This window comes from Microcebus murinus, chromosome 23 (genome assembly GCF_040939455.1).
Source record: "Microcebus murinus isolate Inina chromosome 23, M.murinus_Inina_mat1.0, whole genome shotgun sequence".
Taxonomy (NCBI): Eukaryota; Metazoa; Chordata; class Mammalia; order Primates; family Cheirogaleidae; genus Microcebus; species Microcebus murinus.
In genome coordinates, this window is record NC_134126.1 from 15,684,264 (window position 1) to 15,712,114 (window position 27,851).

Here is a 27,851-nt window from a genome sequence, read left to right on the forward strand (position 1 = left end):
ATCCTCCCTGGCTCCCAGACATGGGCAGGTCTCCAGCTCTCTGCCCCCCACCAAGCACCTGCTCTCTGTCCATCACTCCACCACAAGGACCCCTCCTTGTAATTCCGCCCTCCTCCTCAGACTGCAAGCCCCTCGGAAGCAAGCCCCACGCTTTCACGTGGTCCACCGCTGTCTCCTCGGGCCCAGCACAGAGCCTGACACATGGCTGGGGCTCAACCACTGCCTCCTGAATGAGTGAACAAACTACAGAACTAGGGCTTAGGTGTCTCAAAGACAGGATTCTGTGTCTGACTTATTCATGGCTATATCTCTAGCACCTAGAACAAATATTTGCTAAGTGAATGTATGACCTTCTAAGCCAGAAAGGGCAACTTAGAGGTTACTTAGTCTAATGCCTTCTTTTTACAAGTGAGGAAATCGAGGCTCAGAGAAGCCAAAGACCTTCCCATGGTTTCACAGCTCACACAGCTGGGCTGGGGGCCCAGAGCCAACAAGTAAAGTCATCTGTGACACTCTGTCTCTTTATTTGGAGGAAAACACACGCAAGTATTGATCCTTTCCAGAAGCATCTGCCCAAAGAATTTATGTATATTTTAATGTATTTATTTGTTTATCCCCTGCCCTGCTCTAAAAAGAAATGGAGGCAGTTTGCCCACTGCAGTTGATGTCAATGCTATATTTTCCAATCTCAAAAACAAAACACACACACATACACACACACACACACACACACACACACACACACACACACAAACCTGTTTAGAAGGAGGGAAGATAGCACCTCAAACAGAACCAGTTCCCCAGTCAGAGCAGAAAACCTCCAACAGAGAAGGATTTCTCTGTAATCAAATTACCAAAATTAGTGACTAAGACGAATGGAGCAGATGTGGAAGATTTCAATTTTGCTAAAAGATTTGGCACAATGTCTAAAGAAACTGAATTTGCAAAATTCTTGTGTAAGGACAGCGTCACGTGTAATACAAATTGGGCTGCAGGACACAGATGTGGGCAACGGCAACAGCCAAACCCACAGAGAGATGTCGTGATTGTTGACGCGAGTCTCATTATTCTCCTCCTTATCTGAAAGGGACAGCAGATGGCCCCTTGAGGGATCTGCAGCCACAATGACAACAGTAAACACCTTATATTTTTACACAGTAGTTAACTTTCTACAGCCTTTCAGCCATGCCATTTTAGCCAATCCTCACCAGCCAACACAGGTTCAAAAGTTAAGTGATCGCCCAAGTCCATGGAGCACAGGACTGGCTGCAGCACCAGTTCTGAGGTCCAAAATACCATTTATCTCACTTAAGGGAGTGGCCCATTGCGGGAAGAACATTTAACTTTTCAGGACATAAGGTCACCATATTTTTTAACACCTGCATAGCACTAACTGCTACCCTGCTAGATAAATTTGCTCCCCAAATAAGCATTTTTAAGTGATCCTTTCTCACAGGAGTATGAATAGACATGCAGCAAGGGGGAAAGAGAACACAGTCTCTGAATATAATCTCTGGATCTAGAGATGCTTCTCTAAAGAGCACCAGGTTTTTTCCTGGACAATGCCCTTCTCCATAGTCCCAGGAAACAAGAGCTGTCAAGGCCAAACTCTGAACCTTTGTTATCCTCCAAAACCTGGCTCCCATCCATCATTCTTCACCATGAACAAGGCCCCCATCCAATTTCATAAACCAGAAACCTTGAGTGATCCTTGACACCTTCCTCTCTCTCAGCCCCCAGATCCAATTCATTGCCAAGTCCACCTTATCTCCTAAATACTAATCATGTCCACCTTCTTACCCGTCTCGCTGCCTCTACCTCAATCCAAGCGATCTTCAAGTTCTGCCCAAGATGATTCCAATAGCTTCCTACTGGTATCCTCATCTTCCCTCTTGCTCCTGTCAATCTGTCCTCTACCCCACAGCCAGTGTGAGTACTTGAAAATGCAAATCTGGACATGTCACTCCCCTACTTAAAATGCTTTCATGGCTGCCACACCTCCCGATCTTTAACACAGCCAACGAGCCAGTGTGGTCTGGCCCTCGCACGCCTCTCTGGCCTCTCCAGTGCTACACTCACGCCCTCACTATCCAAGCTCCAGCCACACGGCCTTCCCTCTGCTCCTTGTTGATGCTACGCACTCGCCCTTCTCAAGGTCTCTGTCTGTCCCATTGCCTCCATTCTCTGTCCTCACCCATCTTCACCAACCAGATGCCTACTTTTCCTTCAAAGCACTGTCAAAACGTCGTGCTCCACAAAGCCAGCCTTCCCTATCCCTCCAGGCTGGGGCTGACAGACACTTCACAGCACCATGGGTTTAGCTTTTGCAGCACATAACACAATTTTTTTTTTCATACCACAATTTAGATGGAGTAATACTCCATGACAATGGCTCCGTGTTCATTCACTCACTACTTCATTCCTAGAACACAAACATCACTTGGCACATCATCAGAGCTCAATAAATGCTGATTGGGGGAGAAATTAATGCATGAAACATGGACACAGCAGATAGGACACCTGAATCTTAGTGGGATGAAGGCTCTTGACAAAGGATATAAAGCAAAACCAGGATTAGGCAGACCAAGGGCTGCCTCCAATCTCTGGAGATAGATCTGGCAAATATGCCCTCCTGAAATTAGGGAATATTGCTGTTCAACAGGTTTGAAAGTTGGAAGAGGGAAACTCCAAAATATACACACAGCATCAGACCCAGCAGTGAGAATGGCTGGCAAGGGAGGGCCCAGATTGCCATCTGTTCTCCAGTATCTCCAGTTCACCCAGGTTGGGCTGGGTAGATGACGGAAGCGTCAGAAGCTAGAGTATTTCAGAAAGTAAAGCAGCAACTTCGAGCCTATGATGTAGTGAAGGGGCGGGGAGGGCTGGGGGAGGATCCCACCCTGATTACAGAGTTGGTAGACTCCCTGCTGCATTATCCACTCATCAAACATTTATTAAGGGCCCATTATGTTCCCAGCTGAATGGCCAGATGAAAAATAGTCCTTGACCTCATGGAGCTCAAAGTCTAGAAGAAAAAACAGGTGTGTAAATAGTTCATTGCAATTTAGCAGATAAGTGCTAGAACAAAGGTACGTCCAAGGTGCTGTGGGCGTCCAGAGGAAGGACGGCTGACTCCCACAGTGAGATGGGACAGGGGCTGCTCAGAGACAGTGCCACTGAGGGCTGCACCTCCCCAGGCAGAAAAGTACATTCTGTTCTCTGGGCAGCACAGCCCACAGACAGCGGCGGCAGTCACTCAGATCCAACCAAGTGCAGTCAAGAGCCAGCAATGTTTCCAAATATGGCAATTTTTCTAGAGAAAGAAGAAATCCATACTTTTATATGAAACCTCTGATTTTTCAATGTTAGCTCAAATGAGGGGGGGGGTGTTGGTTTTGTTCTTATTTCTTGTTTCTTTGAATCAGTGTGGGCCAGATAAAGCCAGACCAAGCTTCCCATTTTAGAGGTAAAGAAACTGAGACCTACAAAGTGAGATGATTTATGTCTCACAACTCTTGACTGAGAGTCAGAACTGAAACCCACACTGTCATCTACCACGCTGCACCCCTGTCACCTACTGCACCACACTGGTGTCTCTGCCCTGCCCAGGTACACCCCCTGATGAAAGGCGCTCACTGCCACACTCAGACCCAAAAGTGTCCTCACTTCCCAGCTGCCATGGATGTCCAGTGTTTCCCGCCAGGCTGGGCTCCCAGGAAGAAGCTACACTGGTTCACAGCAAAGAAGTCCTCAGCTACGAGGAAAGGATGCGTTGGCGCCTGGAGAGCAGGGGGTATGCGGGTGGGAAGGGGATGTTCCAGGGTGGCAACTCCAGGGAGCACCAGAAGGGCCTCCCCTGGCAGCACCTGTGATCCCACAGCAGCAGTTTCCAAGCAGGTGGTGGGCAGGCCAGCTGGATAGGGAGGGCCTCTTCTCAGCAGGGACACGGAGACAGCACAAGCAACTCCCCCAGTTGTCACAGGAGAAAGCGCATGGCGGCAAGACAGCACTGATGAGATGCGGGGCAGGCAGGCCTAGAAGCCATGAGAGGCGTGATGCCGGGTCTCCCCAGAACGCCTGTGCAGATCGGTTTTTGTGGTCTTATATGTGTTCTAGAAGTTCTTGGAAACAAGGAGAGGGGCCTGTTCAGGTCTGTTTAGACAGTGCCTGGTGTGGCACCAAAGGCCAACAGCCCCTGCAAGATCCTCCTTTGGGATATGAAGATGCTGGCGCCAATGCTGGAACCACAGACTCAGAGACCTGACACCATCGCAGTCCGAGCACCACCTTCTTCTGCTGTGTTGGGGGAAGCTTCTTGGGAAAACAGAAGAGAAATGGAGTAAGTGCTTTTAATGTTTTATCATGTGACATGATGCACGAGAACCTTTACTAAACGTTCTTCATGGAAACCAGAAATGAAATGCACAGTGCTGTGTGAATCTAACAAGCCCAGTACACCATGGAGCTCAACAGCCCTGCCTCCCTCTGTCACTGGTCCTCACAAAGCTCCGCGAGGCTGGGCACAGGACAGACGTGGGCAGAACCAGCAGAGCAGGGGCTGGTCTGTGACTCCCACCAGGACCTCTGGCTGGCGGAGAACTCTCAGGCCAAGGTGAGATCCCCAAACACACACACATACACACAAGCACACACACAGACACGCCGCTGCACAGCGGCTATTAGAGATGGAAAACAGAGCAGGCTGCAGAGGACAGCAACCCCTGTGTTAAAACATGAACGATATGCAGGGGCACGCCTCTCTGCTAAGCCCCAATCCTCCTGGCATCTGTGCCCTGCTATCTGCATAAGTAAATGGCAGCTCATTAAGAACACATTAGTAGTTCTGTAACCATGTAAGGAAACCAATCTGGAGAACCCTAAGCCACTGGAGGTTTCTCTGATTCAGTTTTACAGCCTTGGAGGCACGAAGCAGACACTGTCATCTGCCGTCTGTCTGTCCAGCTAGAAGAGAAAGAATAGACCCTTATGGAAACACAGGAGAGACTTAATAAATATTTGCTGACGAATGAAGGATAGTAGGCCAGGTTTGCAAAGGGCAGATCTTGCTAAAAATAGGGAACTGTTTGGACCAAACTGGTTTGCAGAGGCATTTCTCCCAGTGCCTAGCCATCCCCTAAAGACCTGGTACAGCAGTAGCAAGTCAAAGTCACGCATCAAATCACCTGTTACATGTTCAGACATTTCCTCATGCAACAACCCTGATTCAGGAGGTCTCAAGACAGGGCCCAGGAATCCGGAGTGAGTGTTAAAATGCTTCCTGAGGATTCTTATCCGCTCCCATTTGAGAACCATCACTCTGGAGCCTTCCTTCTCAGAGGAACTGCTCCACGGAAGTGCCGCACGGGCCTTCCCTAGGAGCTTGTTAGAAATGCAGACTCTCAGGCCCCACGCAGTCCTGGCCCTGGGGTTCTCAAGTGCACGGGTATAAGGAGCTCCAACCCGAAGCCTGCTGGAGCCAGCCATGTGGGAGCCGGCTGGGCCTTCTGTCAGCCAAGCAGCCTCTGCCTGAATCCTGTGGGGAGGTGGTCTGTCAGCTAGAATACGGTCCTTTAGTCACAGACTCGATCCCCACATCACCCTGCTGCAGGGCACAGAGGCTGTACTCAGTAGCCTTGGAGGTCCTCGTCAGTCCGAGATGCCCAGATTTCAGAATCCCAGGGCATCTCCCAGCCCACAGCATTACAGTGCAAATCGCCAACGTGCGAACCTGCCTGAGCTCTCCTTGTCACTCTCCACATTTAAACCCAGAACAAGGGCTGCCTGGGAACAGCAGGGACTTGCTTTCTCAGAGTCAGTGCTTGTCCCTGCAGCATGGAACAGAAGGAGCAGGAGACCACGGGGTCCACAAATCCCAGCCTGGCCCAGGCCCCGGCTCTGCAGTGACCTCTGTGGCCACTCGTGACGGGCAGGCAGGCAAAGTCTATTCTTTTTTTTCTGAGACAGTCTCTCTCTGTTGCCTGGGTTAGAGCACAGTGGCATCATCATAGCTCACCGTAACCTGGAACTCCTTGGCTCAAGCAATCCCCCTGCCTCAGCCTCCTAAGTAGCTGGGACTACAGATGTACATCATGACACCCGGCTAATTTTTCTTTTTTTTATGTAGAAATGGGGTCTTGCTCTTACTCACGATGGTTTCAAACTCCTGAGCTCAAGCAGTCCTCTCACCTCAGCCTCCCAGAGTGCCAGGATTATAGGCATGAGCCACCACGCCTGGCCACAAGACCATTTTATACCTGTCTCCAGGGCCCTCAGGAGCTGCCGACGGGTTTATGACTCCAAGCAGGCTGCCCAGGCGCTACCGAGTAACGACCACAGGTGAGGTGAAACAAGGCAGGCCTGCATCTGCCCAGGAGGCAGCTGCCCTCCTCTGCACACACCCCTACTCAGGCCTTCCCTCCACGCCAGGAAGTAATCATCAGTTTTCCAAAGCGCCTGCCTCACCCTCAGGCCGTGCCCAGGCCTGCTCAGGAGGATCAGAACACAACCAGGGACCCATTTGTGAGCGCACCGAGACACAAGGCAGAGGCCCCCAAAACTATGCGGGTGCCAACTGTGGGGTATTTATAGCACGGATCCCTATGGAAAGACAGCTTATGAAATCCTACTCTGTCAGCACTCCCGTCCTCCGTGTCCTGGGAGGCTGGGGGTTGCCTTGGTAACCCGACAGTGTGGATCCGCTGCTTTGGGGGACACCTGTAACCCGCCCACAGGTATCGGGCAGAGGCATCCAGGGGTGTTCTCACAGGAGGCTCTGGCCTCCTTTCCCTGGGCAGAGTCCCCGGGGATGGTGCCCCAAACACCTGGGAGGCCAGGAAGCCCGTGCAGCTGTCACAGGGGCCTCCATGGGAGACCTTGAGACTTTGGGTTTTCAAAGATGTTTAAGCCATCGTGAAAACGACATGCAGTGCCTGCTTCAACTCGGGTCTTTAAATTTTCATGACATCTCTGCTTGCTGAAGATCAGTTCCTCTGCTTCCTGGGGGGTTAATTATTCACGTGATGTGGTTCTGCAGGGAAGCGGGGTCACACTTCGGAGATGGGCCCCATCAGCCTCCTCCTCCCCCATGCTCTGTTTTGTGCAAACCTTTCTACTTTGTCCTTGAAAGGGGCTGGGGTGAGGGACAAAGCGTTGCTCTGAAGCACGGGATGTCTAGGCAGTGGCACCTGCTCCTCGCTTTCACCAGGCGCCTGGTAAGGTTTAGCCTTAAAGCTCCAGCTCGTCCCTCACTGCATCTACCTCTTGACAGTAATGAACTTGCAGCGAGGCAGATGGGCTGTTAGTGAACTTAGCCACACAGAGGGGAAGTGCTCAGAACCAAAGCAAACAGGAACCAACGCCCCTGAAGTTAAACCCCTACAGGTTCCAGGGTGACGTTAGCCATCTGACCAACTGCAAAAGGAGAACTCATCCCCTTCAACCACATTTAATTAGTTCCATCCTGTTTTTGAGATCAGTTCCTTGAGGGCCTGAGAGTATTAAATGTACTAACTGATCAAAACATAAATTCTTCAGTAATTGCATTGAATCTCTGTTTTTCTTCCACGATGAAAATAGCTCTATTGAATTTTTTCCCTGGCTATATAAATAATACCTACTTACTGTAAGAATAAAAAATAAATAAATCATACAGAAATTGGCCGGGCGAGTTGGCTCACGCTTGTAATCCTAGCTCTCTGGGAGGCCGAGGCAGGTGGATCGTTTGAGCTCAGAAGTTCAAGACCAGCCTGAGCAAGAGCGAGACCTCATCTCTACTAAAAATAAAAACAAAAAGGTAATTGGCCAACTGAAAATGGAAAAAATAAATAAATAAATAAAATAAATAAATAAATAAATCATACAGAAATATATTGGGGGAAAAGTCAGGATCACCTGAAACCTGCCACCCAGAAATAACCACTGCCTGATTTTAGTGACCAGTTGTCACGTGCTTTGCACTTCTTACATGCGTGCATGTGTAATTTTACATAACTGGAATTGTATTGTGCATGCCATAGTTATCATGGCCACTTCTCTCTCTCCTTTTGTCACAGGGTTTTTGTGAGTTTATCTCCCAGTCTCCTCCCCCGATCTTGCTCCCCAGGTACCCAGTGTTAATAGCATGCCATATTTCCTTCCACAGGTTTCTTCATGCTTATATCCAATTTGAAGGTGTCTCTCTTGCTCCCAAGCCTTCGGTTGAGAATCCATCTCACCGTACCCTCATACCTGGAGGCCAAACACTATTTCTGTCTCTCTTCACCACCCTGCAAAAGTAATCCTGTAAAACCCTAAGTCACTCCTCAGCTAGAAACAGTCCAACAAAGGCTTTGAGGTGTCCCACAAGGTCGCACATGATGTGCCTCTCTTTCCATATCATCTCCTACTAGTCTCCTTTTGTACCTCTGCTCTGGCCTTACTGGCCTCACCTACCACAGGGCCTTTGCACCTGCCACTCCCCTCTGCCTGTTCTTCTCCTTCCCTAGATATTCACAAGGCTCATTCCCTTACCTCCTTCATGTAAATATCCCCTTCTCAGTGAGGCCTTTATTAGCTACCCCATTTCAAATTGCACATACTTTCCCCCAACACTCCTTTCCTGTCCCATGTTTTTCTCTAGACACTTATTTCCAGCTACCATGACATACATTTCACCTACTTGTTGTCTCTTGCCCACTAGACGGTAAAGGGTCTGATTCTGTCCTGCACACTGCTGTGCCTCCAGCACCCAGTATAGCACCTGTCACAGGTAAGTGCTCAGCAAGTGTTTGTTGAGCAAGTGGACCTTAGGATCTTCAGGGTTAAGCAGTGGGGCTAGATAATCAACCAGTATTTGTTCAGTAATTGCAAGATCCTTCTAGAGTTATACCTTCAAGATCAAATGGTGCCATGAGCCTTGCTGTTCACAGAGCAGCCATGTGACTTTTTACTCACGGGGCATGAACTCTGCCCCTTGGACTCCAGAAGCAACAAGTCACTGCTCTCCAGCTGAGTGAATGGTCCAGATGCCTCAGCATGGTCTCCACATGGGATGAGGGGGGACTTTTGCCTCTGAGTCCTTGGAATGGTCTTTTTAAAAACAGATTTAAAGGCTTCAACTTGAATTCCATTACATGTAGCTATTGCATAGCGGTGGAGTCTGGGTTTTTGTTGCACCCATCACCTGAGTAGTGTGCACTGTGCCCCACAGGTAATTATTATCCCTCACCCCCTCCCACCTGCCCCCTTTTGATTCTCCAATGTCCATTATAACACTCTGTGTGTGCCCTTGTGTAGCCATAGTTTCACTCCCACTTACAAGTGAGAACATGTGGCATTTATTTTTCTGTTCCTGAGTTACTTCACTTAGGACAATGGCCTTCAGTTACATCCAAGTTGCTACAAAAGACATTATTTCACTCTCTCTTATGGCTGAGTTGTGCTTTACAGTACATATGTATCACATCTTCTTTACCCACATGTTGGCTGATGGGCACTTAGGTTGATTCCATATCTTTGTCATTGTGAATTGTGTTGCAATAAACATACAAGTGCAGGGATCTTTCTGATATAATGATTTCTTTCTTGGAAGGGGCTTGAATGGGCTTCCACATCTGTGTCCCTTGAGGCCATTCCTCCCACATCCTTCAGTGGGGACAAGCTGATCAAGCCTTCAGTTCAGTGTTGGCTGTGGGCTGCTGGCTGGTGGTCCCACACGGCAGGTAGCCTGGCCTCTTGGGCAACTCTGCAGCTCACTCTATCACCTCCTGCTCCCTGACTGTGGCAGAATGATCCAGAAACATCAGCCTCCTTCCTGCAGCACTGGAGAGAGGACTGCAGCAGATAGCTTGAGCCTTTGGTTTGTTTATTTGTCTTATGTTTTGTCTATTTCTTCTTTTTTTAACCACTGAAGATTATTTTCTAACAGAAATTATCTCTTAAAAATTTATTACCTAGTACAATGGATGTAAGGCAATAAATGTGTGAGAACTCAACTTCTTTTAAATTGTAATCTAGTCCTGCATCTTAACTTATAAAAAGAGGCAGGATTGGGGGTGCGATTGGAGACCCAGTTGATCAATAACTCCCCTGCCCCTGATTTGAGACCTTCTCACATCTGCCTAGAGAGTCTGTCTATAGACACACACACACACACACACACACACGCACAGACACACACACGCGCGCGCACACGCACAGACACACACACACTGCAGTCACAACCCAGATGGCAGGATCCAGAGTGCCAAGCTGTCTCTGGCAAAAGGCTGTCTACCTCCACCTCCTCCACCACCACCCGCTGCCATGTCCAGGATCAGAAGCACAAGGGACTGGACATTTCTAAATGCTGCCCTTGGCCTTGCTGTTGGGACACTCCCCAGGGCTGATACATATTCCAGCTGCCACCAGGGCCAGTCCAACCCAGCTTCCCCCAAGGCTCTCCCCCTCTACTCTCTCCCTAGAGAGAGCGGGCCAGCCATTTGGAAGCCTTCTACCTTCTTCTTAGAGGAAGCAGCAGCCCAGAGTGGTTGACAGCAAGTTCAGGAAAGGAATGAGACGAAGCCCACCCCATGGAGCCTGAATCCCTGCCATGCGACAGGCAGATGGCTCCCTCAATCACAGGGGGTAGGTGGTGGCCAAGGTGGATATCAGCTCCTTAGTCAGTTCAACATTTGGAGGATTATCTTCTCCCAGAGTGCAGTGGGATTAATTTCTTTAATGAAAATATTACTGATTTAGAACAATTTTGAAGGTGGGAATACGGGTGAAATCTTGAATTCTACCAGTTGTAGAAATTTATAAATGTAATTACATCTCTTTCAACTACATAGAATATATGAACTTGAGGCTAGACATCATGCCTAAGACAGCTCATTGAATACTCACAAGCAGTGTGCAGTGCAAACATCGGGATGCTATTCCATACTGGTGAATGAACTGATGTTCACACAGATGCGTACCTAACAGCTGGCTATTGCTATAGCTATTTACTTTGTTGATCTCACACAGGTGGATGGATATGGATGGACAGATAGAAGGATGGACAGATGAAAAGCAGAAGAAAAGACAACTGAACCTCAGAACCTCCCAGTTGACCAAACTACTGAGAGAGTGGGGCTACTTAAATGAATACATTAGACTGATTGGCAATTAGCTTTTTAGCAGTTAAGAAAAAGGAAGAAGGAAGAGAAAGAGCTACTATTATTAGAACATGTGCTCAAGAGCCAGCCTGCCTAGGTTTAAATCTCAGATCCGCCATTTCCTAGCTGGATAACCTTGGTATAGTTAACTTCTCTGTGCCTCAGTTTCCTCACCTGGAAAATGAGGATATAATTTGTAAGGTTGCTGTGAGAATTAAATGAGTTACATAAAATATCATGTCAAGGGTTTGGAACTTTGCTTAGTACCTAGCAAGTACTCAGTTAATTCTGCTATTGTTACCCCTACTTTCATGCGGAAATGGAAGGCCAGGGAGGGAGAGAATGCTTGTTCTGTACCTATTGCAATAACGCCGCTCTGGGTATTGATTGTTGGCAACCCTTTTATTTGGTCAGGGTACTACCAGAATACATAAGCCAACTTCAGCCAAATGAATGATGTGAAGATCTAAATTTTAAGTGAGATTATTCAACTATAGCTTTGTACACCACTTTTAAAAAGTGATGAGATGAAGGCAGAGGCTTTGTGCTTCATGAGAGACCAAAACACATTTATAGCCTTTGTGGTCACAGGAGTTCAGAGAAACTCCATAATAATTGAAAAAAGATAGATCTACATTATTTTGAAACTGCTATAAATATTTGTTAGGTGAATCAATATCAATATCATCACTTACCATATTACTCCAGGCTTTTTATTCAAAGACCATGATAATTCCCTCTTAGACTCAAAGAGTTTATTTCTTCTGAAGAACTTCATAAAACAGGTCTAAAGTCCCCTACCAGAAACCCTTGGATCCAGATGCATTTCAGAAGTTAAAATGTTCAGATTTAGCGAGAAACTAGAGTGCATATACTTTAATACTATGACTGGAGTGTAAACTAAAAATAAAATCCTAAGCCCCCCAACTGAACAGATGCCCCTTTTGCCCAAGAAGACCCTAGAAAAATCTTAAAACTGAGTTCTCAGCCATGACAAAAAGGGAGATTGTATACACCTCCTTATAACTCCTATCTTTTGGAGTTTTGGCACAACGACTGTCAAGCATTAATGTTGAAATAGCAATCATAAGACTTACAGAACAGACTCCTTGTGGTAATAAGATATTACATTACAAACAGGACCTAAGGCCATGCAAGGCAAAGGTGAAGTCTGGCCTTACAAACTCTAAAATCTCCTTAAATGGTTTTTTTTATTAACCCAGTATAATATGGCTTACTCTCCAACCTAACTGGTAAAGCATCACATAACAGATATAAGACCCCTTATCTTAACTCAAGCATTCCTTTCTACTGACCCCAAGTCTTTAGGCAAAGCTTTATTTCTTTAACCAATTACAAATCAAAGAATCTCTGAACCCACCTATAACCTATAGGCCCCCACCTAGAGATATGCCACCTTTTCAGGTGAAACCAAGGTATAACCGTCCATGTGTTGATTTATACATTTATTTATTTTATCTGCAATTCCTGTCTGCCTAAAACACATAAAGCCAAACTGTAACCTGAACATCTCAGGACCATTTACTTAAGGTTTCTTGGGTGTGGATCCCATCCGGCAGTCACTCATATTGGCTCCAAACGAGCCTCTTTAAATTATTTTACAGAGTTTGGGTTTTGTCCATTAACAGGGGTCTGGGCCAGCACCTCATGATTAAACATCCAAACAGTCCTGCAGAGAACTTCGAGCATTCCCACTGAGTGGGACAAAGACTGTGAACAGGCCAGCATCGGCTCAGGTCAGGGTTTGCCACCAAATTAGTTTTTTGCAAACAAAGAGAAAACTTCCGACTTCAGAGCTTTCTGGACTTCAGAATGGCAGACAAGGGATCATTGACCTTTCGTAAGTAATGAGCTGTGCCCTGTAGCCAGGCTGCTACAAAGAGTTTGGTTTGCTGTCACACCAATGCTAACTGAGCACTCACCACGTGCACACTGTTCTAGGCTTGTTCACATGAGTTGTCTCGTTTAGTTCTCAGAACACTATAAAGTGGGCCAAAATAAGGCCCAGAGAGGAAACATCAGCACCCTAAAGTCACTCATTAGTAAGGACGGAGCTGTGATTTAACCTCGGGTGTTTGAGATCAGCTGACGAAGGTCTCCCAGCCAGCAGGGCATTTCCAACATTTTTCTCCTTCTTCTCCCATTCTTTACTTGAATAATAAGTTACTTAATAATAGTTGATATTTATTATTTTCTCTGTGTTTTTAACTGAAACTAATAGGAAGTTGAAGTGTCAAAAGATTTTTTTTTAATTATAGACCTTTATCCCACACTTTCATAACAAGGAATTTAAGTCCTTCACAAGGTTTGGGGGATGTAGCAGCATCAACTTCTAACAACAATAGCAGCAAACACTTATATAGAACTCACCAAGTCAATTTCTAAGCGAGTAAACAGAATCCTACTTAGATTCAAGTTCGGACAAAGGAAATGAAAGAGGCAACTCCCAGGACCTCAGGTGGTTTGAGAAGATTAAATCAAGGGACTCTCAGCTCAATTTTGCAAACAAAAGACCTCACTTGGTTTCCCCAATCCACCAATCCCATCTCACTAGACACTTGTTTAGGGAGCACTACCCACGTGAGAGGCACTGTGTAGGATGCTTTGGAGCTGGGGCCATGAAGCGGGTGGAGAAGGCAAAGGAGCACACTCTAGACCAAAGAAATTGCATGGTATGTTTGGAAACACAGGGTGGTTGGTGAGGCCAGAGCTGAGCTCACTGGCAGAAGATGGAAAATAAGGAGCTACAGAATAGTCAATGGATAACCAGGCTCCAAATGTCAGCCTAAGATCCCTTAGCTGGCATTTGGGGCTAAACATGCCTTACCCAGCGTCCTGGGAGCCCTCTGAAGGCTTTGGGACAGAGGTGCCCCATGGATACAGGAGACCTTGTCTGTCTTGCCCGCGGCCATCTCCCCTGTACCTGGAACAGAACCTGGTACATTTGTTGAAGGAAGGAGTGAAGGAAGGAGTACGTGAGCAGATTTATGTTGGAGGACATACCTGAAGGTGGAGGATGGGGAAAGCCAGAGACAGGAGGCCCTGTCAAGAACTCACAGCAGCAGTCCAGGTGAGAACTGACGAGGATGTCACTGGTGGTGGCCCTGGAGAGGGCAGCAGGGTCAGGCGGCAGTGAGGGTGGGCTCAGTGGCACTTGGAGACCAAAGTGACAGTGTCCAGAGGGCAAGCTGCCTGGCCAGCATCTGGTGAAGAAGGAGAAGGGGAGAGGGTTCTTCTCCATGGGCTGCCTGGCAGAAGAAACCTCTTGAGCTTGCAGAGGCAATGCTGCAGGCCCGCGCTGGCACCAAGCAGACCTGTGAGGAGGGGTAGAGCAGGTGAGACGTAAACGGTGGCCAAAGTAACCACGCAGGTACTGCAGCCTCCATGCCCTCAGCTCTCAGCTAGCATCTTAGCAGACACCTCTGGGCTCAGATGTGCCATGTGGGCCTGGGATGGAGGGGACAGGGTGGGGCCAGGAGGAAGAGGAGGATGAGGAGGGAGAGCAGTGTCCCTTCCTTTAGAACTCCTGGGAGGGACTATTTGATTAATCTCTGTCTCCCACACCCGCTTCACCAGGACAAGCAGGAAGGCCTCGTCAACACTGGCTGAATGCGTGTGTGAGTGAGTGAATGAAGCAGGAGGCCACCAACGCTAAAGCTGCACGCGGAGTCACCAAGCCCGTGCCTGCCTCCTCCCCCGCACATTCCACCCACACGGTAAGGCAGGAGGGGACGGGAGGGGACAGGGGACAGGGACGGGAGGGGACAGGGGACGGGAGGGAAGCCGACCTCTAGCCGACCCCTAACCCTCAGAGGTGGCTTCGGGAGAGCCAGACCACCTGGGGTACAGCCCTGGTTCGCCCACTCACTAGCTGGGTAACCTGTGCCTCAGTGTCCCCAACTGTAAAATGGGGTTTGTGTGAGGAATGAGTTGACGTTTGTAAAGTATCTGGCACGTAGTGAGCGCCCTGTTTGTTAAATGGACAGGGAAGCCCCCTCCCCAAACCGCGGGTCTGTGGGCGGAGACCATTTTCTCCTCTGCTCTTCCAGCCCCTTCCACCCAGAGAGGGTTCCCTGAGGAAAAGAGCCATTATCTTGTCAGAGCTTCGAGCACCCCCCTCCTGCCCGCACCCTGTCCCACCTCCCTGACCGACCCGCCCACCTCGGTCTCTCTTTCAGGGACACCAGCCTTGTCCCACTCCCCCTGAAGCGCCCCCTGGGGCCGGGCGGCCGGCGGGGGCGGGGGAGGCCGCGGACAGGAAGCGCCGCCGAGAGCGCCGCGGCCGAGGCGTTCCCCGCGGGCGGCTGCGCCACCCAGTGGCGGCCTGCGGGATCGGCGGCGCAGGCGGCCTGCGGAGCCGGAGGCCAGGAGGGTGCCCGGGCTGACAAAAGGGAGGGAAAGCGAAAGAAAGAAGGTATCACCAACGGCGGGGAAGGCTCTAGGTCACAGAGAGGGACTCATTCAGTGGAGAAAGCAGTGGTCCGTGGGCAGGGCTGCACGGGGCGCCGGCGAAGGGAGCCTGCAGGGGCCCTTTTCTCCCCCTGGGTTAGACACCTCCACCCCAGGTTACCTGTCCCATGGGAGGACAGGTGGCTAGGGACCGAGGCTCCTGCTCCTGTGAGCCCTTGACATGCATATTGCACCCGCAGCTCTGGGCTGATGAACAAAGACAAAGATAGGACTCCAGACCCTGACGCCGCCGAGCAGCGCTTCTCTCCCTGGCCGTGGTCTCTGGGGAAGAGTCCAGGTTCTAATTCCAGGTTCTAATCCCGGCTCTCTCCTGGCTCCACGTGTGCCCCAGTCCATCTGTGCCTCGATTTTCCCATCTGTGGAAAGAAGATGATAAAAATAAAAATCTAGCCAACTTTCTTCACGGGAAGGTTGTGATGCTAGAATGAAATTGCCAATGAAAGTATTTTAAAAAACAAAAACCATTGTCTTTGAAGTTTCTGATCTGTAATAACTCTGGTTACCATGTGAATACAGGCAGATGCAAATACACTTACGTAAAGAGTAAGACCCTCAAGTTCTATTACAAATTCCTCAAACAAGAAATTTTTATTTGGAGGGGAAAGAAAGGAGCATACAGTTGAGATCCAAAAATACGAAGTTCCATATGGGAAATTTAAATGATCGTAAGGATTTTACTATATAAAATGTAGAAGGCAGCTCGCTCTTCAGGAAACTAGTAGAATAGACATTACAATCCCCCAAAACATTTGGAGGATGAAGTAAAAGCCAAAAGAGTTATCTAGGATCCTACTCAATCCACTCCAAAGGTAGAATCACAGACTCACAGAACCTGACAGCGACCCTGTGATATCTCTGACAGCCACTGGCATCTATTCAGAGTTTGCGTGAAAATCTCCACTTGTCCACCGGCAGAGGCACGTCTTGCCGATGTACAGGGACAATCTACCCGTGGGCCCGGTACTGCTCTCCACAGAGGTAGACCCAGGCCCTGACCATTGGTCCAGTATCATGAGAACAAGGCAGCCCCCCCCCCACTTTGGAGTTCAGGCCTGGAACCTCAAGACAGGATGAGACTTGACCTCAGAATGAGGGGGAGAGACAGCCCCGGCCCAACCTCTACCCCAAAACAGAGCAGTGAGCTAAGCAGCATTTACTCACTACCTATCTAACATGGGCAGCAGCAGAGCGAGAGGACCTACTTTAGGAGAGAGGACTGGGGCAAGCTGACCAGAGGCCCAACATCCGGCAGGGCAGGCCCCAGTTTGGGATTTCAATTCCTCCAATCAATGAATCCCCTAAAAGTCCCCTTTGATAAGCAGGGTTCTATGCACATCCTAGTGGCCTCCTCCTCCTCCTTTCCCTCTCTCTCTCTTCCTAATCAGAGACGGTCACAAACACTATCACAGCCTGTGTACTTCTGCTTCACAATGGTTTTGTCCTGATTTGGTCTTTTTCTCAGGTTTTTCTTCCCCTTGAATCACGTGTTGCCATGCAATATACATTTCCTCTGTGATGGTCTTCCATGTAATGTCTATTCTACCAGAATCTCTGGGCATGAACCTTGATAGACTTGTCTTCTGAGTCTCCAAGCCCTGCAGGTCAGCCAGCATTTATTGAGCACCGTCGTGTATGTGTGCTCACATGGACACAGGGACAGGGATGAGATTCCTGTCAGCCAAATGGACATCACTCTGAGGTCAAGTCTCCTCTTGTTTAGAGGTTCCAGGTCCTGGACTCTGCAGTGAGGGGCAGATTTGGTCTCATGCTGGCAGTATGGTTTTTTTGTTGTTGTTTTTGTTTTGTTTTGTTTTTTGAGACAGAGTCTCGCTTTGTTGCCTAGGCTAGAGTGAGTGCTGTGGCATCAGCCTAGCTCACAGCAACCTCAAACTCCTGGGCTCAAGCAATCCTCCTGCCTCAGCCTCCCGAGTAGCTGGGACTACAGGCATGCGCCACCATGCCCGGCTAATTTTTTTCTATATATATTAGTTGGCCAATTAATTTCTTTCTATTTATAGTAGAGACGGGGTCTCGCTCTTGTTCAGGCTAGCTTCAAACTCCTGACCTTGAGCAATCCACCCGCCTCGGCCTCCCAGAGTGCTAGGATTACAGGCGTGAGCCACCGCACCCGGCCATTATTGGTTTTAAATGAATTCAACAAGGCCCTGTTGCTCCTACTCTGACTTAAGTCCTGTGCTTGCTGGGTACTGGGGTACTTCGAAAGTATGATGAAAAGCTCTCAGGACTGACTCCCTCACCTCCACTGTCATTCTGTCCCAATGAGGGAGAATGTGCATCTGATTGGTCAGATTGCAGGACAATGCTTGGCAGTATTTGCAGGTGGGTGTGGTCACTGGGAATGTGGCTGGCTTGGCCCCTCTCCTCCATTCAAATGGCAGATGCAGCTCACTGGCCCAGGCTGAGTCACTGTCCCTTGTCCTTGCATGTGGCTGGCCAGAGCACGGGAAGAGCAGGATTGGGGAGAATAAGGCCCCCATGCTTAGCCCAGCTGAGCCCAGTTCTCTGGATGGTTTATGTCCAAGCCCAGCAACCATCAATCATGACTCTACTTCCTCCTCTGTTCTTCCCCTTGGTCTCCCTCTAGGACATTGCAGGTAGTGGTTGTTAGGGTTCAATTCTGCCTGGATCCTGTGGCCATTACACATGGATTAGCACCTCTGTACTGCCAATACCTTTGATAATGATCCACCACCCTCCTGTTCGTCTAGAATAAAGTTTTATCAGGGGGGTAGGAAATGCTTCACAGAGAGAGCAGAGTTTAAGATTGGCCTTAAAAGACATATAGGATTCCATAGGAATTTGGAGACATGAGGTCAGATGTTCTAGGCAGAGGGAACTCGGTAGTGTTTGGAGAACAGTAGAGTCCAGTTTGGTGCTGGTCATATGAATGGGGAGAGTGGAAGAACAGTGTAGAAACTTAGGTAGAGCCTACAGGTTGGAGTCCTGGAATGCTGATTCAAGAAGTTTTCACTTAATTTAGTAGACACCTGGGAGCCGTTGAAAGCTATTGAGCAGGGGAAGGCTGTGGTCAGGAGGGGAGGGTTTGAGCTCTAGAAAGAATTATAAAAATGTGCAGGATAGATTGGAGCCAAATGAGACAAGGGGTAGAAGTACCAGTTAGGAGGACCAGACAGTGACCCAGGCAAGCAGAACACGAGGGTGGGCAGTGGAACTAGACCAGAGGCCTCAGGTGGAGAGAGAGCACAGAACCCGGAGGACTGTAATCCCAAGGAGGCGATAAGCTGGCCTGCGGAGGGTGGCTCAAAGGTGTTCTGCCAGAAAGGTCTGCAGGATGACAGGGTGGTGGCACGCTCCACAGAATCTGGAAAGGCAGGGACAGAAGGGCTGGTTTGCAGAAGAATGAGTGTGTCCACCTGCCCCAGGCCTCTCCACCCCACCTCCACCACTGCTCCCCAGATGGACAGTCGGTGCCCCTGTGCCGCTGCAGTCAAGACCTGGAGTGTCCTTCTCCCAGTTCCCTCCTCTTCCTCACCAGGCTGACTCTCAGTTATTGCTCAGCTCTCAGCTCCAGCACTGCCTCCTCCTGCAAGCAGGCCCTGAGCCCCATCATCAGGCTTAGTGACACGCCCTCCTTCTTCCCAAGCAGAGCCACTCACTCACCTCCACCTGACACCTGTGCTGGGGGAACTGCAGTTACCGGCTCATGCCTCTGTTTCCCCATCACCTGGCAGCCTTTTGAGGACAGGTGCTTAGTTTATTCAACATGAATGCGACATTTACCGAGCATCTTCTATGTTCTAACTCCAGGTGTTCTAACTCCTGCAGCAAATGCTGCTCCCAAGCAATGATTGGTCTAGTGGAAGAATGGAGGAAGGGTGGCCAGTTAAACTGCAACGGTCCACACAATGGGGAAAGGGGGGGACTCTTCTTTGATGCTTTATCTCCCACCCCTGGCAAGGCCTGGCACAGAGAAGACTCTAAAGAAATGATGGTGGAGTGAAGAGAGGACATCGTGGTTTTGAAGTGTTGCAGGACATACAAAAGCAGCTGGGAACAGAGGGCTGGAGCTCAGGAGACATAACCACAAAAGGGATATTTTTGGAATTCTGCCCTCTCATCTGTAAGTTAAACATGAGTTGCATTAAAGCTGGTGTGGAGAGTGTGGGGGGGGCTCTCGGAGCTTACAGAGAACATGAAATAAATGAGCAGGCTCCCCTCCACTTTGCCTCTGTACGCCCCGCACTGCTCAGATGAACAGAGGACGGGCTTCTCCCTGGTACAGGGAGGCTGCTCCCACTCAGAACACATCAGGGGGAAGGAATTAGGACACTGAGTCTGCCTACGCCCTGGGGCCAAACATCAGCTGAGCAGCTGATGCTCACACTGTAGAATGTTCCTGTTCAAGGAAGCGTGTGGTCAGCGGGGAGAAGGGAGGCTGCCTCCATGCCATGCCCCAGACAGCGGATCACATCTCCGGGCTCTGGACTGACCAGTGGTTTTTCCATTTTCCCGATTCAATGCAAGACTTCAGCTCCATCCAAATGCCTGTGGCACTGAGAAAATCAAATGTAGATCCCAAAGTGACATGAAAAATGGAAAAGTCCTGTTCTGGGCATAGTTTCTGCTGGTCCTAAATAAAAGAATTATCCAAATCGCCACTCAAGAGCTCCCCTTCTGGCTCCCTGAGGGAAGCCAGTCCAGGTGAGGCCCCTCCACGCTCCCTCACCCAACTCCAAGATGCACTTTGGGAGTTCTTGCAGACAAATTATTGCTAGGAACAACTTCTAGTTGTTTGAAAACACTTGCAAGTACACACACCCACTGCGGTCAAGTTGTATGGCTTGGCTTTGGAGGTTCCCCTACTTCTTAGGACACAGCTGGGAAAGTGTGGTCCACTGCCCTTCCTACCAACAGCCCCTGCAGATGAGCCGGGCTCGCCAGCCCCATGGCAAAACGCACTCCCGGGTGGTTCCAGGGTCGGAAGAGCACATGTCCAGCCCCGTGGCTCCTTCCGCATGAGCACGGGTCCACCCTTCCTCTAAGCCTATGACATATGCAGCTGGCCTCACTCACCTCCCAGCTCTGCCCCTTCCCCATCACCCCAGCACTCCCGCTCCTTCTGGGATGCTTCCAGGAACACCCCGCGCCATTTCAGACAGGATCGAATGGCCTGGATCTTTAGCAACCTGGAACACGTAAGCCGGCCAAATCACTTCCACCTTTGTTTCAGACAACCGGTTATATGACAGCAGAACTCCTCATCCTCACTGAGAAGGTGTTCGTGTGCCTTTCATGGAGACAGACAGAGGGCTCAGGCAGGTTTGGGAGCCGGGATACCTCAACTCCATCCCGGCTTTGCCACTTACTTTCCGGCGGTGTTGGGGAAGGTTCTTTGTTTCTGTTGGCCTCAGTTTCCTCCCTATAAAATGGGGGTGATACTCCTAGTTCCTACTGCATTGGGATGTTTGAGGATTTAATGAGATAATCCATTAAAGCTCTTGGAAAAGTGAATATGCAATAAAAATTGACCTTTATTATCATGATTAGCTTTAATCACAGCTCAGAAAGGGCCCCACCAGACGTGTTAACTCTAATTGCAAACCTGCTCACACACTGGCTCCCTTTTCTCAGTTTAGAGTGGTGTGCTGTGCCTCACCCCTCCTGTCCCCAGGAGGCTCCTCACGAAATCACCTCTGCCAAATCCCACTGTCTCCCCCACACACACACAACAATGGTCACACCACACACCCCGTGTGCACTCTGAATGCGTCAGAACAGACTCACTGTCACAAACAGCCCCAGCACTTGGTGGCTCAACACAGCAAAGACTGATTTTTCCTCACAGTCGAACATGAGTCAAATGTAGGGGTGTTCGGCTCCACGAAGGCATTCAGGGATCCGGGCTCCTTCCTGTGGCTCCACCATCTTGCAGGGGCACGGCGGGAGGGCTGCGTGGCAGGTTCGCCCCTTTGTCCCACCTCGCATTGCCCCGGGGCTCTGTCCCGTGGTCCCTCTGCACTGTGGCAGAGGCCTGGAAATAGTCTTTCCATACGTCCAAGAGGGAAATAAAACCCATCTGATGGACAGATGGTATTTTTTTTCACACCTACTCCTGAAGCAGAAGCTTCTCTGGGAGGAAACTTGAATTCATTTTCTGCAGGGCGTTCTCTTAGCCATCAATACTCCGCATGTGTCTCCTCCAATCCTGTAGCAGATGATGTCTCATTGTCCAATCCTGATGGCACATGTGTGAGAAAGAAGGTGGCCTTCGGAGCGGGACAGCGGGCTCAGCTCTCAGCCCTGCCACTTACCTGGGAGCGCAGCCCCTCTGAGTCAGCTCCCTTGGCTGCTGGGTGGAAGTGGCGAGGTGGGGTCCTGAGAACCGGGGACAACACCTGTGAAGTGCTGCCCCCATCCCCCACCCATCCCACCCCACCGTCCCCCCATCCCCCACCCACCCCACCCCACCGTCCCCCCATCCCCCACCCACCCCACCCCACCGTCCCCCATCCCCCATCCACACCAAACCACCGTCCCCCCATCCCCCATCCACACCACACCACCATCCTCCCATCCCCCACCCAACCCATTCCACCGTCCCCCCCATCCCCCACCCACCCCACCATCCCCTCATCCCCACCCACACCACCCCACCGTCCCTCCAGGCAACGGGCAAAGCCAGAGCCAGGCTGCCCGGGTGGTCTGGTTTGCTGTCCAGCCAGTCCACCCGCTGACCGGGCAGCCACAAAGGAAGGAGGAGTGAGGTCAGGACACTCTGTGAATGTAATTAAGCGAACACAAAATCTGGAAACCCAAATCCCTCTCCGCCCCAACGGACGCCAGCTCCAGCTTTCTCATTTTGGACCCCACCGGCAGGGCGCTCCCCCGCATCCCTGATCCAGATGGTCTGTGGACGCTGAGAGCCAAACAGTGCAGGAATCGGCTGTTTCATGAGCTCCTACAGACTCTGTCCCTCATTGCAAACCCATTTGGGACACATTCTGAAACAAGAGGCTTTTCGCCAAACACTAGTTCCTAAACAAACAAATAAACAAACACAAATCAGGGCTCGCACTTTCTCCCTCCTCCTTCACCTCCTCACTCACCTAGCTTTAAAACAATTACTCGGGAAACAAAAGGCAACGCCCACCTTGCACACCCCGAGGAATGCCACCAGTCACCTACAGGCGCTGGAGGCAGGAGAGTCATTGTTCTCCTAGCAACAGGCACGGCCCCAGCTGCACATATTCCGTGCCTGGATCATACCAGCCAGCAGCGGGGGCGTGCGTGTTGCTAGGAGAACCTGAACTTGAGTTTAAATTTGCAACCTTTCTCCCCTGCCGCAGCTTTCTTTCAGCTGCAAACAGACACATACATACTCAGCAGCAGGATCCACAAGGCTGGGCCCAACTGGGAGATCCCCAGCCTCAGATAAGACTAGTTTCCTTTGCTTTTTCCCCCTCTCTCTTAAATTTCAAACTGAGTCAGCAACCACTCAAATAAGCAAGAATCTTGCAGAACTGTCAGCTGGACGATACTGGCTGAGCACCTCCTATTGTCAGGCACTGTCCTGGGCTCTGCAGGCGCAGCTGTGGAGGAAACAAAGACCCTGCCCTCCGGAGCTCGCAGCCGGGGGAAGGAGCGAGGTGAACAAATACAGGATCCACATCAGCCAGGGTTCTCCGGGTGAACAGAACCAGGAGGAGAGAGAGATGTAGGTATAGATGATATAGACGTGTGTACATATTACATATATGTATAAAGAGACTTATTTTGAGGAATTGGCCCATACAGTCGTGGAGCCTGGCGAGTCTGAAATCCGTGGAGCAGGCTGGAAACACATGCACGAGTTGAGGCTGCAGTCTTGGGGCTGAATATCTCCTTCCATCGGGAAACTGCATTTTTGCTCTGAAGGCCTTTCAACTGATTCGACGAGGCCCACTGAGCCACGGAGGGCGATCTCTTTTACTTAAAGGCAGCTGATGGCAGATGTTTAGCACATCTATAAAATACCTTCGCAGCAACACTGCGAAGGGGTTAGCGTTTGATGGAGTAACTGGGTCCTGTGGCCTAGCCAAGTGGACGCATAAAACTAACCGTGTGTGCGGCTTATGGGTTGAGGAGTGGTAAGTGCAGTGGAGAGAAAGCAAGCAGGGGGAGAGGGACGGGAGCCCCAGGGACGAGGGTGGTCACAGGAGACTCACCCGTGTGAGACAGAGTATGCCGTTCAATGTGAACATGAATGAAAAATAAGTAAATGAGCAGACCTAGGCACTGCGCTCACAAAAGCACAACAGAATCTTCACTCCCGCGCAGGCCTGCTCGATGGCGACCGTGTGGCACCGTGACAGAGCGGCGTCCGCATAACTCTAGCTGGCATTGCTCGACACGCTGGGGCAAGCTCCAGTCCCGTCCTGGTCCTGTTGCTGCTGCAGGAGCAGCCGCCCACTGACTCCCAGCCTCTGCTCTCTGCTCTCGCCCCCAGTCCCCAGGGCGCCTGGCCCACAGGCCTTCCCTGCCCCTTCCTCTCCTCCCCACCCGCCATCCCCTGTGCCACCCCCTACGGCTCCAGTAGCACTGGCCTCTGGCTGGCCCCCCAACGCCCCTGCCTCAAGGCTCCTGCCTCAAGGTCTTGGCCATTTCTGCCCCTGGGCCTTGAAGGGCTGCCTCCCAGCCATCAGCCTGACGCCGCCACGTCCTGCTCAGAAAAGCCAACCTTGACCGTCCTAGAACAGCACCCTGCCGTCATTCTGCTTCCTTAGCCCATCTTCTCGGTGGTCACAGCGCCACAGCGCTTCAGATAAGTGTATATTTCCCTGGTGGTGATTGTCCGTCTCCTCTCACCTTAATGCAGGGCAGGGACCCTTGTTGCTTCTAGAGACAGGGTCTCACTGTCGCCCAGGCTGGAGTGCAGTGGCACATCACAGCTCACTGCTCCTCGAAATCCTAGGCTCTGGCGATCCTCCTGCCTCAGCTCTCCCAGGAGTGGGACTACAGGCACGAGCCACCATGCCTGGCCAATTCTTTTTTTTTTTTTTTTTTAAGAAACAGAGTCTCTGTTGCCCGGGCTGGTCTCAAACTCCTGGCCTCAAGCAATCCTCCTATTTTTTTTTAATTATAGTAAAATAACCTAAAATTTACCATTTTAAAATGTACAATTCAGTGACAGTACATTCACAGTGTTGTACAACTGTCACCACTACATAGTTCAGAACATGGTCACCACCCCAAAAGGAAACCCCATACCCACTAAGCAGTCACCCCCATTCCTCCCTCTTCCAAGCCATGGCAGTCATGAATTTGCCTTTGTCTCTACGGATTTGCCTATTCTGGGTATTTTATATGAAAGGAATAACACAATATGTGGCCTTTTCTGTCTGATTTATTTCACCCAGCACAATGTTGTTGAGGTCTGTCCATGTTGAGCGTATAGCGACACTCCATTCCTTTTGTGGCTGAAGAATATCACATTGCACAAACAGCCATGTTCTGTTTGCCCATCGATGGACATTTGGGCTGTTTGCACCTTTTGCAATCGTCAATAACGAACACGCGTGTGTAGTGTTTGTTTGAAAGGGACTCTGTTTCGATCACTCTGTGTCCCCGGCTTGTGAACAGAACGGCACAGGTCATGGCTCAATCATTAACATCTGTGGACAGCTTAATCTTCAGACAAATAAATAAAAGGTAAAGTGTGGCATCTCGGTTCCCCCAGGCTCCCATCCACGCTCTCTGCCATAGCAAGGACGAAGGCCCCCGTGCCCACGCCTCCCTCATACCACACCCTCAGTATCCCCGAGCTGACTGACGCCACCCAGCGGCTCCCAGCCGCACCCCAGCAGGGGGGCAGTGGTCCAGCTGGGCCCCTCCCCGGCTCCCACTTCCCAAAAGCAAGCACATCCCGGCCATTGAGACAAAGGGCCCTTCCGAATCCCCGCACGGCCCCAGTGCCCCCCAAACCAAAGCACTTTCCCTTTCAGGTAAAGGCTGATTAGGAGGCTAATCGGATTCTGGACATTTCTCTGGATAGGACAAATCTTACATATCACAATTAGAAATAAGAGACTTGTGGGGGGAGGGGAGGCAAAGGCATTATCTGAAACCTTAAAATTTGTAGCCCCATAAAAAAAAAAGAAAAGAAATAACACCCTAAAAAATATAATATACCTGATATTAGTTTCCTACAGTTACCATAACAAAGTACCACAAACCGGGTGGCTTAAAACAACAGAAATTGACCCATTTCACAGTCTGGAGACCAGAAGCCCAAAGCCAGGTTGCCTGCAGGCCTCGCTCCCTCAGAAGGTCCAGCGGAGGACCCTCCCTTGCCTCTTCCAGCTTCTGGGCTTTTCCAGCCATCCTTGGCGTTCTTCGCCTTGCAGCTGCCTGATCCTGTCTCTGCCCCCGTCTTCACAGCATTCTCCCCTCGTGTCTCCACACCACCTTCTCAGGACAGCAGTCACGTTGGGTTGAGGGCTCACCCTACCCCAATACAACCTCGTCTTAACTGCAATGACCCCATTTCCAAATAAGGTCATATGCTGAGGTACGGGGCATTAGGAGTTCAGCATATCTTCTTGGGAGACACAATTCAACTCATCATCCTGGAAAAAGTAAAGAGACATGTGTGCTCGATTTTACTAAAGTGTAAATGGTTGCCAAGGTATGGGGTGGGGAGCCGGAGACTCCCATGCAAATGGCCATGCAAATGACAAATGAAGAGAGGAGAAGATCGTGCACGGGCGATGTGGTTCCACAGGTAAGGTGAATGGGATAAGAAAAAAGAGGATGGAGCCTTCCTCTTTCTCCCTCTGTCTTCCCCGCAACTTGGGGCCAAATCTGTTCCCTTCGATCGGCCCAGCTGCAGAACAGGGCAAGGAAGCATCTCGAGTCTTCTCGGGGGATCCTTTTAATGCTCAGCCCAACTCATTCCTCTGTTGGCTAATGCCCGAGAGGCCATAGGAGGCCCCAGGCCCTCGGCCCTCTGCGTGCACATCACCTCCCACCCCTCCTCTACCTCTCACTCCTGTTCTTGAAAGTGCCTGCATGCTCCTGAACCCACGCCTTTGTCCTGCTGCTCCCTCCGCCTGGAACGTTCTTCCTTCCTTTAGAGATCTCCAGCGCGCGCAGTGCACCTTACAGGGCCCTCCCTGGCCACCTGGTCCCCGCTCCATCCTAGCACTTTCTGTGCCCGTCCCTTGCTAATCTTTCCACAGCCCTGGCCGCACCTGACGTGCCGGCTGTCCGCCCCCACTAGAGTACGGGCACCACGAGGGCAGGAACTTTGCGTCGTGCTCTTCACGGCCGCATTCCCGGCCCCTAGAGCGGTCCCCGAGTGCTTTGGGCTTAGGCGTTCTGTCAACCGTCGTCAGATGAAGGAAGCTGCTCCTGCCACACTGTGCTGGACAGGGGGAGGGCCCTGTCCTGGGGGGTGGTGTCCTGAGGGGCAGGGCAGGGCAGGGCTGGGCAGCTCTCTTCCTGCCTTGGGCAAAGACCTCGTCTGGGCAGGGAGCAGCCTGGGGCCCCCCTGTGTCCTTGAGGTCCCCTGCAGCCTGCGGCCTCTCCGGCAGGGGAGCCACACAGCCGTGCGGGCCCTGCATTTTCTGTTTCCTGCGGCCGCACAAACTCAGAGGTTTAAAACAACACAAGCTTATTCTCCTCCAGTCCTGGAGGTCAGAAGTCCAAAATACGTCCTATTTGGGGGCCATGTTTCAGCCCACTTCAGGCAGGAGTGGGGCGGCCTGAAGCCTGCCCGTCAGCCACGCCATGGCCTCCGCCGGCTGCTGTGCCCGCAGTGCCGGGCCACCTGCCCCACGCGGGGGTGGCCCTGCCTGCCGGAACCCTTCCGCCGGCCCCTCCTCTGCCCCAGCTTCCGGCGCCCTCAGCTCAGCCGCCCGCCCGGCTTCGCAGGTCCCTGCGCAGCGACAGTCCCCGGTCACAGCTGCTGCTTCTCGCTAAGGCGGAACCGGGGCTGGGCAGTCCCGGGAACTAGCGTCTCTGCGGTCAGGGAGGTGGCACTTTCTTTGACTTTGGGAGGAGGGATGGGGGTGCATAGGTTAGTGCCCCAGGTCAGTTTCGTACTTTCTCCTATTCTTTTGCCTCCAGCTTCTTCTCTCCCCTGAGCACACTCTGGCCTTTCTACCCCTTGCTCTCCATCCTCCCCACTGAGCACTTTCCTCACACACGCACGCATACACACACACACGCACGCACGCACACACACGCACACACATGCACACATATGCACGCGCACACACGCAC